This window comes from Scyliorhinus torazame, chromosome 5 (genome assembly GCF_047496885.1).
Source record: "Scyliorhinus torazame isolate Kashiwa2021f chromosome 5, sScyTor2.1, whole genome shotgun sequence".
Taxonomy (NCBI): domain Eukaryota; kingdom Metazoa; phylum Chordata; class Chondrichthyes; order Carcharhiniformes; family Scyliorhinidae; genus Scyliorhinus; species Scyliorhinus torazame.
The window spans coordinates 143,861,602-143,869,679 of record NC_092711.1 but is presented as its reverse complement, the minus strand read 5'-3'; the positions used below and the strand labels follow the sequence as shown (position 1 = coordinate 143,869,679).

The following is an 8,078-nucleotide window of genomic DNA, read 5'->3' as shown; positions in this document are numbered from 1 at the left end:
AATCCCAGTCAGGGACCTGTGGACAAAAACCATTTCCAACATTCCTCATCCCAGCACTGAGGGAATGCTGCACTGTCAGAACAGCCTTCTTTCAAATACGATGTTAAACTGAGGCCCTGTCTGCCCCTCTCAGGTGGGTGTAAAAGTTCCCACAGTCAGTATTTTGAAGAAGAGCAGGGGAGTTATCCCTGGTGCCCTGGTCAATATTTATCCCTCAATCAACATCACTAAAAACACATCATCTGCTCATTATCACATTGCTGTGTGTGGGATCTTGCTGTGTGTAAATTGGCTGCCGAGTTTCTGACATTAAAACAGTGACTACACTTCAAAAGTACTTCATTGGCTGTCAAGCACTTTGGGACGTCCTGTGGGTGTGAAAGGTGCTATACAAATGCAAGTTTTTAAGTTGAAGATTTATGTTGTCTGATGTTGTTATTTGGAACTTTATTGATTTCAGCCACCCCCCAACTTACCATTTAATAAATTCACTTTGGTTCAGACAAGACTTTAACCAATTAAGACAAAGGCAGAATTCTCTGGATATAAATTTAAAAATAAGTTTATTAAATGAAAAAGGTTTACTGAATAACTTTAAGACATTGATTTTACAACTTCATGTGGGTGATCAGTCTGTAGAAGCGTAACCCTCTCTGGCTCCTTCTTTGACAGTAATTCTTGTGGAATTCAGCCTCAGGAGTCTGGCTCCTTCTTTGACGGTAATTTCCTTGGAATTCGGCCTCGGGAGTCTTCAGTACTTGGCCTTTGTCTGATTCTATATAATCCCTTATTCAGACAATTTCAAATGTTGAGGCTAATCAGAGCTTGAAGGCCTCTCTTGCCAGTACATTTATCCTCATTGCACTTTCTTTATACACAGCAATTAACCTTTGACATTTTTACAGCAAATAAGAATCAGGGCACGATCTAATGGCCATGATGCGCAAGGCGCGAATCCAAGTGCGCCAGTTAGATCGCAGGAGAGTCCGAAACTGGGCACCAAGCGCCAATCAGTTTCCGATCTAACCGGCCGATTCCCATTGGCGAATCTGGATACAATTAAGGCCAATCTCTATCCCATTAATGGGAAGGACCCCCTATCTAAAGGCCTTGCTTGATTTAAGCGCCTCCCCAGTGAGCAGTCACATGGACACCGATTAGTATGGGCCCAAACAGACATGGACCAGGAGTCACCGTACCAAAAGGATCCCGCGTCACTGGATGCCCCTGAGTGGTCAGGGTTAGGGCAGGGTGCCCCCCCCTGGCCCAGCCCCGAGAACGTGTGCACCTTGGCACTGCCAGACTGGCACCTTGGCATCGCAAACCTGGGTATTTCACACTCTGCCCATTCATAATTATCGCTCATAAAGACTGAGTCTTGATTTTGTGCAACAACCATGTCTTTCTCTCCATTTCAAATCCCCTGTGAAAATCCAAACACAGTATATTGTGAAATTATTAGATTTAAAACAGAACGAGTTGTTGGGATTCACTGCCTGACAAAGGTGCTGAAAGGAAATTCAACTGTAACTTTCAAAAGGGAACTGGACAGATTCTGTAGGAAAAGAAACTTGCCGGGTGCTGGGACTAAATAGATAGTTCATTCAAAGAGCTAGTATGGGAACAATGGGCGGGATGGCCTCTTTCTGTGCTCTCTGAGACTCGTTTGCATTTGAAGAAATTGGGAAATACCTGAAACCCACTTCCTACGATGCGGGTAGAAGCAGAGATGATGGAATGTTTCCAAAGGGAAATTAGATGGGCTTTTCAGGGAAATAAACTGACAAGAGATACGGGGATAGAACGGGGCAATGGTTTGATCTCCAGAGATCTACAAGTTGTGAATCTTCGGAATTCTCGACCCCAGAGAGCTGTGGGAGCTCAGTCATTGAGAGTTTTTAAAGCAGAGACTGACAGATTTCTAAATACCAATAACACAAAGGGATATGGGGATAGTGTGGGGGAAAAGACATTGAAGTGGATGATCAGCCATGATCGTATTGAATGGTGGAGCAGGCTCGACGGGCTGAATGGCTAACTCCTGCTCCTATGTTCCAATGGTACAAAGATAGGTAGGAAAGCAAATTGTGAAGAGGACATAAGGAGGTTAAAAAGTTATATGTTAAATGAGTGGGATGAAATCTGCCAAATGGAGAATAACGTGGGAAAATGTGTAATTGTCCATGTTGGCCAGAAGAATATAAAAACTGATTATCTAAATGGTGAGAGGGGCAGCACGGTGGCGCAGTGGATTAACCCTGCTGCCTCACGGCGCAGAGATCCCAGGTTCGATCCCGGCTCTGGGTCACTGTCCGTGTGGAGTTTGCACATTCTCCCCGTGTTTGCATGGGTCTTGCTCCCACAACCCAAAGATGGCAGGCTGGAAAAAAACTAAAATCACATGGGATTCGGGATGGGCTGACTAGATGGATACAGAACTGGCTTGGTTATAGAAACAGAGAGTCGCGGTGGAAGGGTGTTTTTCAGAATGGAGATCTGTAGCTAGTGGTGTTCCGCATGGATCAGTGCTGGGATCTCTGTTGTTTGTAGCATATATAAATGGTCTGGAGGAAAATGTGGGTAGTCTGATCAATAAGTTTGAGGATGACTCGAAGTTTGGCAGTGTTGCTGATAGTGCCGAGGATTGCCGAGGGATACAACAGGATGTAGATAGATTGGAGACTTGGGCACAGAAATGGCAGATGGAATTTAATCCGGATAAATGCAAGGTGATGCATTTTGGAGGTTCAAATCTAGGTATGAATTATACTGTAAATAGCAGAACCTTTCGAACATTAACATACAGAGGGATCTGGGAGTGCAGGTCCACAGTTCTCTAAATGTGGCAACACAGGTGGCCAAGGTGATTGAGAAGGTATATGACATGCTTGTCTTCATCAGCCGGGACACTGAGTACAGGAGCTGGGAAATCATGTTGCAGCTATATAAAACCTTGGTTAGTCCACATTTGAAATATTGCGTGCAGTTCTGGTCACCACATTATCAGAAGGATGTGGATGCTTCAGAGAGAGTGCAAAGAAGGTTCACCAGAATATTGCCTGGTCTCGAGGGTGTTTGTTATGAGGAGAGTTTGAATAAATTAGGATTGTTTTCATTGGAAAGACAGAGGCTGAGGGGAGACCTGATAGAGGTCGACAAAATTATGAGAGGCACAGACAGGTTGGATAGTCAGAGGCTTTTTTCAATGGTGAAGTGTCAATTACAAGGGGGCTCAGGTTCAAGGTAAGAGGGAGAAAGTTTAAGGGAGGTGTGCTCAGTATGTTTCTCACACAGAGACTGGTGGGTGCCTGGAACGGCTGCCAGAGGTTGTGGTGGAAACAGGCACATTAGCAACATTTGAGAGGCATCTGGATGGGTACATGAATAGGGAGGAAGTAGAGGGATACGGACCGAGTAAGGGCAGAAGGTTTTTTTTAAAGTTAGGGCATCAAGATCTGTGCTGAGGGTTGGAGGGCCGAAGGGCCTGTTCTTGTGCTGTACTTTTTTGTGTTCTTTGTTCTTACTGCATCTCTGGTATTGATATTTAATTCCTCCCCCATATTTTGTAGCATTAATCGAATAATCAACACGGATGCAAAATATCTATTTCACTCCTTTGCCATTTCCTTATTCCCCATAACTATCTCTCAGATTTATTTTCTAAGGGGCCTATGTGAAGTTGAGGTTACAATCAGATCAGCCGGGAACTTATTGAATGATGGAGCAGGCTCGAGGGGCCGAGTGGCCTACTCCTTTCCAGAATCAAGAGAATTTTGACAGATTTTCTTTTCTCCGTTGAGGTTAATTTGCCTTCAAATTTCTGGGCAAAATTTGCCTAAAAGTGCCTATTTGGTTCTGGTTTGGAGGAGAGCCACCTGATGTGCGTCCGCTCAGCACATTACCAGAATATTGAAAGATGATCACCAATGTATCCACTATCTCTACAGCCGCCTCTTACAACACTCTGGGATGTAGAGCATCAGCTTTTGGGGATTTATTGACTTCCAGTCCTGTTAATTTCTCCAGCATTGCTTTTTCACTCGGGCTAATTCCTTTCAAGTTCCTCGTGATCACTAGCTCCTCGGTTCTCCAGTGTTTTGGGGCTGATTTCTGTATCTTCATCCGTGAAGACAGACACACATTGTTTAGATTCCCTGCCATTTCCTTATTCCCCATTATAAACTCTCCTGTCTCTGCCTGGAATGGACCCACATTGGTCTTTGCTAATCTTTTCCTTTCTCTTTATCAGTTTCTTGCTCCTTCTTTGCTGAATTTGAAAACAAGTTCCCAATCCTCAGGCTCACTACTATTTTGGCAGGGCAGCACGGTGGCGCAGTATTCAGCACTGCTGCCTCGCGGCACCAAGGTCCCAGGTTCCATCCTGGTTCTGGGTCACTGTCTGTGTGGAGTTTGCACATTCTCCCCGTGTTTGCGTGGGTTTTGCCCCCACAATTCAAAGATGTGCAGGGTAGGTGGATTGACCGCGCTAAATTGCCCCTTAATTGGAAAAAGCTGAATTGGGCACTCTAAATTTGTATTAAAAAAAAGATTTCTACTATTTTGGCCACTTAATGACCCTCTTTCTTTGATCTAATGGAATCTTTAACTTTTCTTGGAAGCTACCATTTCATCACTTTTCCCATTGGATTTCTGTTTCTTAATTGAATCCATATTTTATGTAAATATGTAACAAATCCTTAAATGCTAGTGCTTGCCTGTCTAACATCATAACTTTTATTGTAAGTACCGAATCTACCACATACAACTTGCCCCTCATACCTCGACAGTTTCCTTCTGTGAGAAACATCCATATAAATTAAAGAAACCATATAACCACCTTTGCCCATCTTCATGGCAACGTGGCATGCATCGGGGTACCTCCAAACAGAAATGCAAACTAAATATCTTTTCACTTCCAAACACTCTCTCTCTGTGAACCGTGTGAAATTTGAAACCAAGTATTTTGAACAAGGCTCAAAGAGCATCAGCCCACTGAAGGCAAAGTCGTGAGACCGGCCAATCCAGCAGGAAAAAACCCTCCAACCCTCCCTATTGACCAACTGACAAAATGAATGAAATGCAATGTTGCATTGAATTGAAAGCAGAAACAATAACAGCAGAATCCAACCCCTGTAATCACTTGTGAACTTGTTGGTGTCTCAGCAGGTGTGATGAATCACAAAATCCCTTCCCACACTGAGAGCAGGTGAACGGCCTCTCCCCGGTGTGAATTCGCTGGTGTGTCTGCAGGCTGGACAATTGAGTGAATCCCTTCCCACACTGAGGGCAGGTGAACGGCCTCTCCCCAGTGTGAATTCTCTGATGTGTCTGCAGGTTGGATGAATCACTGAATCCCTTCCCACACTGAGAGCAGGTAAATGGCTTCTCCCCAGTGTGAACTCGCTGATGTGTCTGCAGGGTGGCCGAATGACTGAATCCCTTCCCACACTGAGAACAGATGAATGGCCTCTCCCCAGTGTGAACTCGCTGGTGTGTCCGCAGGTGGGATAACTGAATGAATCCCTTATCACACTGAGAGCAGTTGAATGGTCTCTCCCCAGTGTGAACTCGCTGGTGTGTCCGCAAGTAGGCTAACTGAGTGAATCCCTTCCCACACTGAGAGCAGGTGAATGGTGTCTGCCCAGTGTGAACTCGCTGGTGTCTCTGAAGGTGGGATAATTGAGTGAATGTCGTCTCACACTGAGAGCAGCTGAACGGCCTCTCTCCAGTATGACTGCGCCGATGAATCTCCAGCACAGACGGGCATCTGAATCCCTTTCCACAGTCCCCACATTTCCAGGGTTTCTCCATGGTGCCAGTGTCCTTGTGTCTTTATGATCAGTTAAAGCCTCGTCCACACACACGACACATGTACCGTCACTTCCCGCTGTGAATAGTTCGATGTTTTTTCAGGCTGTGCAACTGGTTAAAGCTTTTTCCAATCAGTGCACTGGAACACTCTCACTCGGGTGTCCATATGTCTTTGTGCTTTTCCAGTCACACTGATGTTTAAAATCTTTAAAAGCTGACAGATCGGGCAAACAGTGCTCCTTCTTAATTCAAAGTCTGACCATATTAAGTTGCCAAATATTTCAGTGACTGTCGGCTTGAGATGTGACATTTGAGATTTGTGTCTCTACTTCATCACCATCTAATATCCTGAAAAAATAATTTACAAAATACATCACTGTCAGTACAGGGTAGAAATTCAGATAATTCTAGTTTCTCTGGGACATTCTTTTCTCTCTTATTTGTGAAAAGCAGGAAATCTCCATCCCACACACTCTCTCTCCATTCTCACTCTGCTGTATCTAATATTCATCCTCCCAATTCTGCTGAAGGTGCTGATTCAGGCTGATTGACAGATCATAGAAATTACAGTGCAGAAGGAGGCCATTTGGCCCATCGAGTCTCACCCTACTCAAGTCCTCACATCCACCCGATCCCCATAACCCCACCTAACGTTTTTAAACACTAAGGGCAATTTAGCATGGCCAATCCAGCTAACCTGCACATCTTCGGACTGCGGGAGGAAACCGGAGCGCTCGGAGAAAACCCACGCAGACTCAGGGAAAATGTGCAGACTCCGCACAGACAGTGACCCAAGCCGGGAATCGAACCTTAAGCGACCCTGGAGCTGTGAAACAACAGTGCTAACCACTGTGCTACCATGCTCAATGCTTCCTGTGCCGGACTCACAGATCATAACAAATAGATGCTGGAGTCGGCCACTCGGCCTATCGAGCCTGCTTATCCATTCAATAAGATCATTGATCGATCTACCTCAGTACCATTTTCCCACAATTTATCCCATATCCCTTGACATTATCAATATCTAGAAACCTATCAATCTCTGTCTCCAAAATACTTGATCACTGAGGTTTCTCAGTTCTCTGGGGTAGAGATTTCCAAAGCTTCACCACGTCCTCGAGTGAAGAAATCCCTTCTCATCTCAGCTTTCTCTCCATTTTCCTCTTGATTCCCCATAACCCTCAACTCCCTCTCAATCAGAAATCTGTCCAACTCATCCGTGAATATATTCAGTGACTCCCAGACTCCACTGGTCCCTGTGGAAGAGAAATCCAGAGACCCTCTGAGGGAAGAGATGACTGGAAATATATAATGTAGCCACAGTACAATATTACACAACTGGAAATAATAATAAATGTACTTTATTACTGAACCATCAATAATATATCTAATCTGCACCATATAACAACACTGTCTTTTCTCTGATATTAATATGCTGTTCCCTCAAATGTCAGCCATCTCCTGGGAAAGGAGCCCTATAATTGTGAACATTTGGAAAGAGACCATCCTTTTAGCCAGACAAACAATGTGTCAAGTTGAGGGAGCAAAGGATGTCAATGTCTTTAAGAGAGAGAGAGAGAGAGAGACCTGGGCCAACCTTTCCAGAGTCTGCACCCTCCCCGGATTCACTTCCTTTCCCTTCAGTTGCTCCAAGTCACCAATGTCCCCCTAGAATGAGAAAAGCAATGGAAAGGGGGAAACATTGATTTCCTCCCAGATGTTGCCCAGAGGAGGAAGCTTCAGTTAACTTCTGCGTTGTGACATCACAATGGAGCACTGCCTGAATCAGGCAATACTGCTCCGCGGTGACGTCGACGGGTTCCAGTGCGCCGGCGCGAATCGCGGGAACGGCAACCCCGCCCCCGCCCATTGTCACCCCTCCCCCTGCACCTGCTCCTCCTCAAGGCAACCGGCTGACGGCTCCGGCCAGAGCGAGAAGCCGCTCGGTGATCTCCCACCGGCCCGGGACTGCGCATGTTCGATGGCGATGGGAAGTTGCGTATGTGCGGGGGAGTGTCCACCCCGTGACCATCCTGCTGAGGTGTTGACCAATGGGAAGAGTGGGAGCGCTCTGCTTCTCCAGCCATTCGGAGCGCGGGTTTTGGGCGAATGAAGATTGAGCTTCACACAGACTGAAACGTCCTCCTGTCTCCAACATCTGGGAATAAAACACTTTCTTTTCTCCCCCTTTCCATTTCTTTTCTCATTCTCACCTTCAATTGGTCACTTGCAGCAACTAAAGGGAAAGGAAGTGAATCCAGGGAGGG

General features: G+C 45.6%; 1 long non-coding RNA gene across 1 annotated transcript; it reads right to left on the bottom strand.

Annotated features, from left to right (window-relative positions):
- Nucleotides 1–546: 546 nt before the first annotated feature.
- LOC140419968 (uncharacterized) lies at nucleotides 547–7,799 on the bottom strand. Its single transcript, XR_011946117.1, has 2 exons — nucleotides 7,702–7,799; nucleotides 547–6,159 (listed from the first exon to the last, which is right to left on the bottom strand). It is a non-coding gene; the product is annotated as an uncharacterized lncRNA (long non-coding RNA).
- Nucleotides 7,800–8,078: the final 279 nt, after the last annotated feature.